The sequence below is a fragment of the Myxocyprinus asiaticus genome, chromosome 29 (assembly GCF_019703515.2).
Source record: "Myxocyprinus asiaticus isolate MX2 ecotype Aquarium Trade chromosome 29, UBuf_Myxa_2, whole genome shotgun sequence".
NCBI lineage: Eukaryota > Metazoa > Chordata > Actinopteri > Cypriniformes > Catostomidae > Myxocyprinus > Myxocyprinus asiaticus.
This window is the reverse complement of record NC_059372.1, coordinates 13,156,133-13,168,583: the sequence shown is the minus strand read 5'-3', so window position 1 is coordinate 13,168,583 and position 12,451 is coordinate 13,156,133.

The window sequence follows — 12,451 nt, the reverse complement described above, 5'->3', positions numbered from 1 at the left end:
TAACCCTAATCCTAAGCCTAAACTTATCCCAACCCCTTACCCTAACCCTACTCCTAAACCTACCCATACCTTAACCTCAGTAGCAGCAAATGTAAATCTTGTGAGAATTTTGCAGAACAACATGTAGTTACAAAGTAAATGCATTGTATTGTATGTATTTTAATGTTAGTACATAGTAGTTAAAGCCACCTAATATAAAGTGTGACTGTCTTTTCATTTCTGGTTTGTTACACATGAAAATAGTACTTATAGTCCTAACATCAACAGTTAAAGGAATAGATCACCAAAAATATAAATTCTGTCATCATTTACTTGCCCTCATAATGTTCCAAACCCATTTGCTGTTGTCTGTTAAACATACTGTAAATGGAGAAATTTTGAAGAATCTTCACTTACCTCTTTTCCCTACAATGACCGTTCATATTGACCACGTCTGTCAAGCTCCCAAAAGCACAAACAAACACCAAAAAAGCACAGTAAAAGCAGTTCAAATCACTTGGGCACTATATTCCAAGTCTTCTGAAGACATACGATAGCTTTATTTGAGGAACAGATCACAATTTTAGACATTCATTGTAAATCTTGCCCTCTGCTGTAGCTTTCAGGTTAGAAGTCAGTGACATCATTAAACATCATTGGTTCTCATGCGTCTGGTGACCAAACATCATTGACGTCAAACCCGATGCTTGCTGCCAAATTTGATTTGAGAGCTATGACAATTGGGAATATTTACAGTGAATAACATGTTGAAGCGTCAAAGGACTTGGAATATGGCACACAAGTCATTTGGACTGCTTTTATGGTGTTTTATTTATTTACAAATTTTTGCCATTTTTAAAGCTTGACAGAAATTGCTACTATGAACTATCATTGTATGAAAAAAAAAACTGTTTAAAGATTCTTTAAAAATTCTCCTTTTGTGTTTCATGGAAAAAAACAGCCCAAGGGCTTTGAATGACATGAGGATGAGTTATTGACATCTTCATTTTTGGATGATATCCCTTTAATCAAACTAAATTGACATGTCTGAACATTTAAAGAGTACAAAATGATGTGTCTGATTGAATATAACCTATTTTTATAAAGATGAAATCATATCATTTGTAGCGAGAGGGGAGATGAAGACATGATTGATCTGCGAGTAGTGACACGGTTTCGGTGTCATACACGCATGCACACACTACCTCAATTTGTTGCTTTTGACATGGTAGGGTCTCCCATGTGAGCTCAGGCAATTATGGTGAGATGGCATCACACACACACACAACCCTCAATTATCCATCTGACACACTGCATCTCTACACTCTCTACTCTCATTTCGGATGCTCGCACACACGCTTCATGTCAGCATACACACACCCTTCTGTCAGGCCTAATAAGGTTCTCAATCCATTCTAGCAGGACTGACTAGGGAATTACCTTGTTAAGGATACAGCCGAGCTGAGGCAGGTTGCCTTTGTCGAATGTTTGCATGTGTGGGTGGTCTGTCATCAGACAGTGTGGAGGGCAAGTAGTGATTCGTTGTTGTGGGGCAACTAATTCCGTTCTATTTATACAGTTTGAATCAGTGCAAATTCGAAACCCATTTTAATTGTTATTTGGTGTATTTCTGAGTGAAACCGAATATTCAATGCAAAAAAATTTGGGAATTTATTGGATTGTGAAAACTGTCATTCAGCCTAACATCTCCTGTAGAGTTCCACAGAAGAAAGAAAGGTGCACGAGTTTAGAATAGCACAAGGGTGAGTAAATGATAGCAGAATTTTCATTTTTGACTGAACTACATCTTTAAGTACGACTTTATATTGGTTTGTGTGTGTGCTGTATATGAATATTTGTCACGTGGAGTCGTTCTGTACTTGAGAAACACTAATGAACGTCAGTCCGCAATCTACATCTCCATGCACTTGAACCAACAGTCCACCATTGTCTTCAACACTAAGATAAACAGAAACACTTCAATGAAATGTTGTGGAAAAATAATTAGCTGGTAATAAGACAAGGTGCTAAAGCGTATGAATGTGTGTGTGTTGAGTGTGTGTGAACCTGTGGGACACCTTTAAAACAGGCTATTCAGACGGCGGATCACACAGTCAGCAGAAGTGCCCTACACGGTGTGGTGAGGACAAGATGGCAGGAGCAAGGAAGGAGGTCAAAGGTTAACACAATAAGTGCTCTATCATACACCAATGAGGTCTGACAGCTCAGCCATACACAGTTCACATTAAAGATAGAGAGAGCAGCTGGGCTTCCATCTGTACACCTGAAACACAGGCTTTTTAATGTATTATACAGTCTGATCATCTAAGCAAATATGTGCAAATAAAAGCAATAGAAAGGGATAGTTCACCCAAAAATGAAAATTGTCATCATTTACTCACCCTCATGTTGCTTGAAGCTTGGATGTTTTTCCCAATTAAAAAGGAGTTTAGCTGCTCTTTTCCAAACAGTTAAAGTGTATGATTGTGGCTTTCAAACTCCAAAAAGGACAAAAAAGCGCTATGAAAGTGCCATAAGTGTAGTGCATACTATTTTATATACAGGGTTGGGGAGTAACGGAATACATGTAATGGGATTACGTATTTAAAATACAAAATATTAGTAACTGTATTCCACTACAGTGGTAATTAGAATACAGTTACATTCAAAAAGTATTTTGATTACTGTAGAGATTACTTTGCATTTTGTTGTCATTTGTTTCATTTAATATTTAGTCCTTTCTGATGGAAAAATGTATCCATATAAATGATGCGATCCAAAGTGCATTTGAATAGCGGTGAAACACTTTCTTATGATGTGTTACATTCATACGAGCAGACAGAGAAGTTTGAAGTAAGTTTGGAGCAGAAGAAATAGAAATAATCCTTGTGTAAATTGTCAGCTTTACGCTAAGCTAAAATGCTATTTCTAGCCATTTTACATGCACACGTTACCAGGCACGATCATATTTTTTTTATCAAGAAAATTCACGTTGGATCATTTCTTTTTTTTTTTTCTAGTAAGACCTTTGATATTAGGGCAAAAATCTTATTCTTGATATAAAATTTTGTATTGTTTTCCTGTAAAAATCCTTAAGACAAGATCAATTTGATTTACCTTGTTTTAGAAACAACACTGCATAAGATATTTAGGTTTTTCAGAGAATGTATTTTTAACATGTGTATTTTGTCTTACTGTACTGGCAGAGTTTTTATAGTCAAAACAAGTGAAAAAAATCTTCCAGTGCTGAAGAAGTAATCCAAAGTATTTAGATTACGTTACCGACCTTGAGTAATCTAAAGGAATATGTTACAAATTACATTTTACAGCATGTATTCTGTAATCTGTAGTGGAATACATTTCAAAAGTAACCCTACCAACCCTGTTTATATAGTATTTCTAGTCTCCTAAAGCCATACGATAGCTTTGTGCAAGATAGGATTCCAAATGTTCAAGAGAACAAAATCATCTCTTCCAGTGAAATTGGCGACATAAACATGAACAGTGTTTTGTAAGTTACTCAAAATAAGTATCCACTACAATTTACTAATTACTTTTCTTAAAATGTAATTGGATTTCTTTAATGATTACTTAATCTAAAAAGTAATCATCCTACTCATTATTTTACTTTTAAGTTACTTTCTTAATCACTTTTCCTAGAAAAGTTTTTGTTTTTCCGCTCAAATTCAAAATGTCTATATTTTCTCATCCATTGTCGCACACCCTTCAGCTGTCACAGAAACGCTTACAGACGTACATATGAATTCATATTTTAAATATATTATACTTATTACTTTAGCGCAAGTAATATACTTAAAAGTAATTACTTTCATTTAAAGTCTGTAAATGTACACCTGCGTCAGATGGATGCTTTTGGACCGTCTCGGTTGCGTCGTGTCATAAACGTATCGTTTTTAGTTCGCTGTGTCAAGTTAAACGAAGTTTGAAACAAACAAAGCGAAAAACATGTCTTGAGATCCATGCCTTCAGATTTGCACTCCATCAAGCTGTGTTTGAACACAAGAACGTGTTCTCATCTTGTGTTGTCTGCTCTCGGTAAGTGTGGTTTGTTCTCTGTCTGTATAAGCTGCTCGTTGCCTGTACAGGTTTTGAGGGTGAGTAGATGTTAATAGAATTGTAATTTTGGGCAAACCTATCCCTTGTATGTATTGCAAAACATGGTACTTCCCTTACATAGAAATTAAGTTTGCAGGCTTTTTTTTATATTTTTTAATTATTTTACAAATTAAATTATACTATTTTTAACAACTGATCACCCCCCACGCCCACCCCAGTGTCCACCTCACAGTCTCTGCTGATCCACTCTCTCTCCCTGGCCTCGCATCCTGCTAGCTCAATCTCCATCCTTCCCGAGCATGTGCCCCTGACATTTGGATTGTGCTAACGGCCGGCCCCTTTTGGCAAACACAGTCTGGCTGAGGTTGTTGAGAGCGTTTTTATTGCCATCCTGTTGTGTGCGCCACCACCGTGCTGCTCTCCTGCCTCCAGGGCCCGACCTGCACGGGCGCACATGGGTTCCCTGCACTGGAGCGGCAGTACAACACTGATTTATAGAAATATATAACCAAACCTACCTGACATTACATTACCATAGACATGCAGCATGTCTCTCACACTCATGCACACACTCTCACAGCTGACATTTATCTTCAAATACCATGACAGTCTTCCTCTTTTATTAGATCCCCTCGCTGTGCAAAGATGAGAGTAATTAGAGAGGAACAGCCCCAGCTCGCTTCAGTCCATTTTTATTGCTTTTCACTCATCTCCTTTCTGTGAGAGTGAGAGATCTAGTGGCATATGATGCCATGATATGCCCCCACAGGAGAACAGCTGAGACTATGTGGTTTTTGAAGGGGGGGGATGCATCTCACACTGTGAATGGGGTAAGGTTTGCACTGCTGAGAGTTACAATTGCCAGGTTTCTCATTTCTTCAACCCAATTGTGATATGAATGGCAACTTCTGCCACAACTCCTAATCAATAGTAGATTTTTGGGCAGTTGATGTTGGATTTCCTCATGTTACCTATTTGCTCCATTTGGGCAATACCACTGTATACCCAGTTGGCAAAATAAAGGAATAGTTCACTCAAAAATGAAAATTCTGTCACTTCAAACCTGTTTCTTCCATGGAACACAAAAGGATGTTAAAAAAAAAAACATTCAGAGGGTTTCTTTTCCACATAATTAAAGTGAACAGTGACTCTGGTCTGTCAAGCTTGAAGAAAAAAGAAAGAAAATATCAGGAAATCACAGTAAAAGCAATAGATTGACTCAATATATTCCAATTATTCTAAAGCTATTCAGAATAAACAGAGCAAAATTGAAGTTGTTATTCACTCTCAAATCAAATCATTAATAAAGCGCTTGAATTAAATAAGGCAGCTACAGCCATATCATGAAACCTTGTATTTGCGACATGACGTTATGATGACGGAATGAGAACCAATGAGTTTTTATGTTATTTTTAAATTTCATTCTGTTCATCACAGTAACAATATATACAGTATATCGACCATCAGCCACCCTGATCTCATCAATATTAGCATTGTTATTAAAAAAACCCATATCGGTCGACCACCTCTGATGTGCTGTATAAATTACCTGCGGTATTGAGGATAACAAGTTTCAACTTACACGTTACATAATTAGATAACGAAAATAATTTATTACTTGTTGAATCTACACCATAATTCCCCGAGGCTTTTTAAATAAGTAACGTACGTTACTTTTTTCTTTAATGTATTTCCTCGCAAATGAAATTGAAAATCATTCCATAACACAGTCAAGTAAGTCCAGTAGATTGGCAAAATTTGCACAAGATCCATAGTTTGGTGGCTTTTTGCTGCCTACAAATTTTCTGTAAAGATATAAGGGGCCGTTCAAATGGAACATTTTCTTGTACTAAACAAAGATTTTTGCAGCGCAACCAATGAAACAGAATGAAGATGTCTCGAGATGCATTTTTAAAAATCTAAATTCGTTTTAGCTTGGCACGCTCCTTTGCGAGACACTTAAAAAACTTGATATGCTCTGTAATGGTCAAAAACATCCATCTAGCATATGTTTACGGCCGGACACCTTTCTGTAAAGGTTTCTGTAGAGATACAGCCTAGAGTATAAACACACACTTTAGTGCAAAACTATCTAATGTGTTGCTTTTCATATAAATATACTTCACTCAATATAAGTTTTTTCAATGTAAGACATTTAGACGTGGTTTGTGGTTTTCTATCAAGACCAGTTGCTGTTATTTCCTTATTTTCCTAATTAGCTGTTGCACACTGGCTAGTAGCACATTGGCTAGTTGCAGAAAAGCATTACAGACAACTGCAGCCCTCTTTTCAAATTAACTCAGCATTTTAGATACTCATGTTTTGATTACATCTGTAAGAGCCTCATTCGTTCCCGAAGTAATAAGTCACAGGTTGGTAGTTTCAATGCCTGCCTGTTCCAGTGATATCAGAGCAGTCCAGAGATGGGCCTGTTAAGTGGGCTTTGCTCCTAATGCCCCTCTTATTGCCTTCATCACCATGGTACAGTGCCTTTATTTGCTCTGCTAAACTTTCTCATGTTCTTTTAATGGCCGTAGAATTGATTATTAACTGCTGTGACTATTCAAGGTGCGCTAGAGTTCACGTGGTGTATTTTTATAACTTTACTGTAGATTCTTGGGCAAGTGGTAAGAGCTGAGTCAATGCGTCGGTAAGTGTGCATACGCTGTAGTGACTCGTAATGATTCATAATAGTCTACACTGAAAAAAAACAAGTTTGTGGTGCAGTAAATATAGCAGAAAATATTAAGTACTTTCTACTCTGAGTTAAAGCGAGTAAATTCTATTTGTACTCAATTCAAGCACGTAAAAACGAATGCTCTAGCTTATAAGTAAATATTATTTATGATTGTTTGTTATCTTTATAGTGCGTCATCATGTATCAACCCTCAAGTCGAAAAACCTTGTCATATTTATTAGCTAATTTATGTAAATTTCACTGGTAAATAAAATAAGTACATTTGAATTAAAGGTGCATTCAGTAATTTTTTCCTCATTAAAAAAGTTTAACTCTTAAAGACATGAAATGCAATTTTGCAATATACTGTATGTAGGAAATCATGATCACTCGCATTAAAATGAAGACTCCAGTCATATTAGTAACCTTATAAAAGCTGTTTTATTCTACATGGAGAGGCTCCGCACATGGGGGCTGCCATGTTAGAATCACATGACCAGCCGAATACTACTCGCTTAATCTCAGTAACCATCCTGTTATTTAACACTTTCACTCATTGATTAAAGTAATCATGGCTGACTGTGAATACTAAATTTCTACAATGGCATCTGAAACTGAAAACTATTGATTTTAAATTATGCTGCATTCAAGCTGCTATGTGTAAGTTTAAGTCCAAGATGACACAAAGACAAAAGTTACTTTTTGAACTGGTGTTCCCAGCATGCACCCGGCTTGAATAATTAATGAGCTTCCATGGTTTCACTGTTTGCAAGGTTATTTACCCCATTTTTAATGTTCATTTTGTTGTTACATTTGGTAACTTCTTGTTTTGTGAAGTTTGAAGTTTCTACTCCATTTTCTACTCTAAATTAACTGTTCATTATCAAAAAAGTATCTGTTGATTGTCACCGTCATCATGTTTTGTGTACCAACTGTTGAGGTCCGTGTGCGCAGCAGCTTTCTGATGCCAGTAATGCAAGTTAATGTTGTCGAATAGACTACATAGTATGCAAGAAGTTTTCCTCTGGACATGTGGTACATGATTAAACGTGCTTATACGGATAGTTCAAAATGTTCATTGTTTAAATAAAATGTTCATTCAAATTTCACTCATTTTATTTAAGTACCATATACATCAGATTTGTAAGTAAAAGTTACTGTATTAACTGAAATGTTTAAGTTACATTTACTCACTTTAATCAATATTATGTCATGAAGTTAAGTAGATTTGACTTAATTTTATACCATTAAAATTGACTTAGAAAACTGTGTGCCAAAACTTAAATATCACTAGTTTTCAATGTAGTGGTTAAACATCTGTAGCGGAAACTCGATGGTTGCACCATTAAATCCTGGAAGAGGTGATACATGCACATCACCATTGTGTCCATGATAAAATCTTACATAAGGTCAACATAAAATTACATTAGCAGCACATTTCATTTCCGTAATATGACATATTTCCAAGTGAAAATTAATATTTAATGAGAGAAAAAAGTAGGGTGGGACTACATTGATTTTATCAATTGAGAATTGATTGTATGGTTAAAAAAGAGGATGTTCCATCCCAGAATAGAACCAGACCTGAATGTAAATTTTCAAGTAGATTGTGGAGGACAACTCCCCTCCTGAAACACCACTGGGACCCACTTTTGAAAAGGCTTTTGACCAATATGTGGAGGCTATATTGGAGAACCCTGTAAAGGTCAAGTTCACCCTAAAGAGCATCTTGACGAACCCCATTGGTAACGCTTCATTTTCAAATCTAATATTATTTTTTATTATTGCTGTTACCTTTATTACAGTATTGAGCTGTATTTATTATGCAGTTAACTATTGGCAAGATACCTACACCAGCTTAAAACATTGGCCCTTGGGCGTTTTGCTTCTTAGGGACAGCAGCACGTCTTTATTTTGGCCATAATACAGAGCAGTTGGCAACCCTAACATTGATACATGATGGCTTATGTTACTGCATAGTGATTATTTACTATTATATGATATTTGCTATTTTGTTCACATTGTACAGTACATTACCTGTAAAGAAATAAACTTTGCAACCTTGAGTATGAAATTTATAAAAAGCAATGAATTCAGTCTCGCATTTACATCCTGCGGCACAAAATGTAATAGGATGTTTGACAGGCAGGTTTCAATTAGCGTGACTGCGCGTCTTGTATCTTTTAATAGGAAATCCGCTGCTGCTTTGAGGAGAAGCTCCAGTGCTCTCTGTCGCATCTTAATAAATATATTTATTTTTTAAAAAACGGCTCTGGAATACAGGTTTCCACAGCAACTGACACCTGAGTAACCGCGGAAACGAGCTTGAAGGCGTCAGGTTAGAAAATGACATCTATGCATCTGGACGTGTCCGCATTGATCCCATGTCATACCCAATTACAGTGCTTGCTGTCATTACAGGCGCGTGCTATTCAGCGAGAGCGCCTCTCAAACGACCGCGCGCTGTCGCACTTCTCTCAGGAAGTGGCGTTAATGAATAATCCGCGCGTTTCACGACATTCCATGCTCCGTTCCTGTTTACCTCAGTGACAAAACCACCAGTAATTGCACTTCCGACTTTAATTCAGAGACATTGAGAGGAGGCACTGACTGACAGCGTGTATATACAGAATCTTTCAGTAGCTTTTAGTTATGGGGGTCTAGTTGACACACTTTTTGACTCCAGTGAATATTTCTAAGTGTGGGTTTATTTTTATTTTTTTTAAGTATTTTTTTCTGTATAGACACTTTAAAGTCTTTACGTAAAAAAAGCTATTGGACATTTCCACTGTTTCCATTGCCCAGGGCAAAATAATTAGGACTAATTAACCTTTTGTGACAACATGCCCTGCTTGTTTTAACAATATGTGGTAAGTTTTCAGTGGTAAATAGCCTATTTAATGGCTTTTCAGTTAAAATTAAACAGATAAATTGAAGCACAAAACAATTCATGGAACAGCAAAACCGCATAGCCCATTTACGCAACATAGAAAAAAAATTATCGTGCTTTGGTAAATAAAAATGATGAGATACCAAGTCATAATTATGAGACAAAAAAAGTTATTATGAGATAATCATAATTATGAAATGACTTTTAATCTCATAATTATGACTTTTTATCTCAACATGAATTTTTAATCTCATAATTATGAATTTTTATTTCAACATTACTTTTTACCTCAAAATTAAATCATAATTATATCTCAAAATGATGAATTTTGACCTTTTATTTCAAAACTTTGACTTCTGAATCTCATAATTGTGATTTAGCATCTCATAGTTATAAGTATCTCATAATTTTGACTATCTCATAGTTATGACTTTTTATCTCAACATGACTTTTTATCTCATAATTTTGATTTAGTATCTCATTTTGATTTAGTATCTCGTAATTTGATTTAGCGTCTAAATACTAAATCAAAAATATGAGATGCTAAATCAAAATTATGAGATGCTAAATCAAAATGAGATGCTAAATCAAAATTACAAGATGCTAAGTCATATATATGAGATACTAAATCAAAATTATGAGATGTTAAATCATATTTATGAGATGCTAAATCAAAATTATGAGGTACAAATCAAAATTAGCATCTCATGAATATGACTTAGCATCTCATCATTTTGATTTAGCATCTCACCATTTTGATTTAGTATCTCATAAATATGACTTAGCATCTCGTAATTTTGATTTAGCCTCTCATAATTTTGATTTAGTGCCTCATTTTGATTTAGCGTCTCATAATTTTGATTTAGCGTCTCATAATTTTGATTTAGCATCTCCATAATTTTGATTTAGCATCTCATAATTCTGACTTAGCATCTCGAAATTTTATTTAGCATCTTGTAATTTTTATTTTGTATCTCGTAATTTTGATTTAGCGTCTCATAATTTTGATTTAACGTCTCCATAATTTTGATTTAGCGTCTCGTAATACATCTCGAAATTTTATTTAGCATCTTGTAATTTTTAATTTGTATCTCGTAATTTTGACTTAGCGTCTCGTAATTTTGATTTAGTGTCTCCTAAATATGACTTAGTATCTCATCATTTTGATTTAGTGTCTCATAATTTTGAGTTAGCGTCTCGTAATTTTGATTTAGTATCTCCTAAATATGACTTAGCATCTCATCATTTTGATTTAGTATCTAATAAATATGACTTAGCATCTCATAATTTTGATTTAGCATCTCATCATTTTGATTTAGTATCTAATAAATATGACTTAGCATCTCATAATTTTGATTTAGCATCTCATCATTTTGATTTAGCATCTCTTCATTTTGATTTAGTATCTAATAAATATGACTTAGCATCTCATCATTTTGATTTAGCATCTCTTCATTTTGATTTAGTATCTAATAAATATGACTTAGCATCTCATAATTTTGATTTAGCATCTCATCATTTTGATTTAGTATCTAATAAATATGACTTAGCATCTCATAATTTTGATTTAGCATCTCGTAATTTTGATTTAGCATCTCATCATTTTGATTTAGTATCTAATAAATGACTTAGCATCTCATCATTTTGATTTAGTGTCTCATAATTTTGAGTTAGCGTCTCGTAATTTTGATTTAGCATCTCATAATTTTGATTAAGCATCTCATCATTTTGATTTAGTACCTCACTTTGATTTAGTACCTCATAATTTTGATTTAGCATCTCGTAATTTTGATTTAGCATCTCATAATTTTGATTTAGTACCTCAGTTTGACTTAGCATCTCATAATTTTGATTTAGCGTCTCGTAATTTTGATTTAGCATCTCATAATTTTGATTTAGTACCTCAGTTTGATTTAGCATCTCATAATTTTGATTTAGCGTCTCATAATTTTGATTTAGTACCTCAATTTGATTTAGCGTCTCGTAATTTTGATTTAGCGTCTCGTAATTTTGATTTAGTATCTCCTAAATATGACTTAGCATCTCATCATTTTGATTTAGCATCTCATCATTTTGATTTAGCATCTCATCATTTTGATTTAGTATCTCATGAATATGACTTAGCATCTCATAATTTTGATTTAGCATCTCATCATTTTGATTTAGCATCTCATCATTTTGATTTAGCATCTCATCATTTTGATTTAGTATCTCATAAATATGACTTAGCATCTCGTAATTTTGATTTAGCCTCTCATAATTTTGATTTAGTGCCTCATTTTGATTTAGCGTCTCATAATTTTGATTTAGCGTCTCATAATTCTGACTTAGCATCTCGAAATTTTATTTAGCATCTTGTCATTTTTATTTTGTATCTTGTAATTTTGATTTAGCGTCTCATAATTTTGATTTAACGTCTCCATAATTTTGATTTAGCGTCTCGTAATTTTGATTTAGCATCTCGAAATTTTATTTAGCATCTTGTAATTTTTATTTTGTATCTCGTAATTTTGATTTAGCGTCTCGTAATTTTGATTTAGTGTCTCCTAAATATGACTTAGTATCTCATCATTTTGATTTAGTGTCTCATAATTTTGAGTAAGCGTCTCGTAATTTTGATTTAGTATCTCCTAAATATGATTTAGCATCTCATCATTTTGATTTAGTGTCTCATAATTTTGAGTTAGCGTCTCATAATTTTGATTTAGTATCTCCTAAATATGACTTAGCATCTCATCATTTTGATTTAGTATCTCATAAATATGACTTAGCATCTCATAATTTTGATTTAGCATCTCATCATTTTGATTTAGTACCTCAGTTTGACT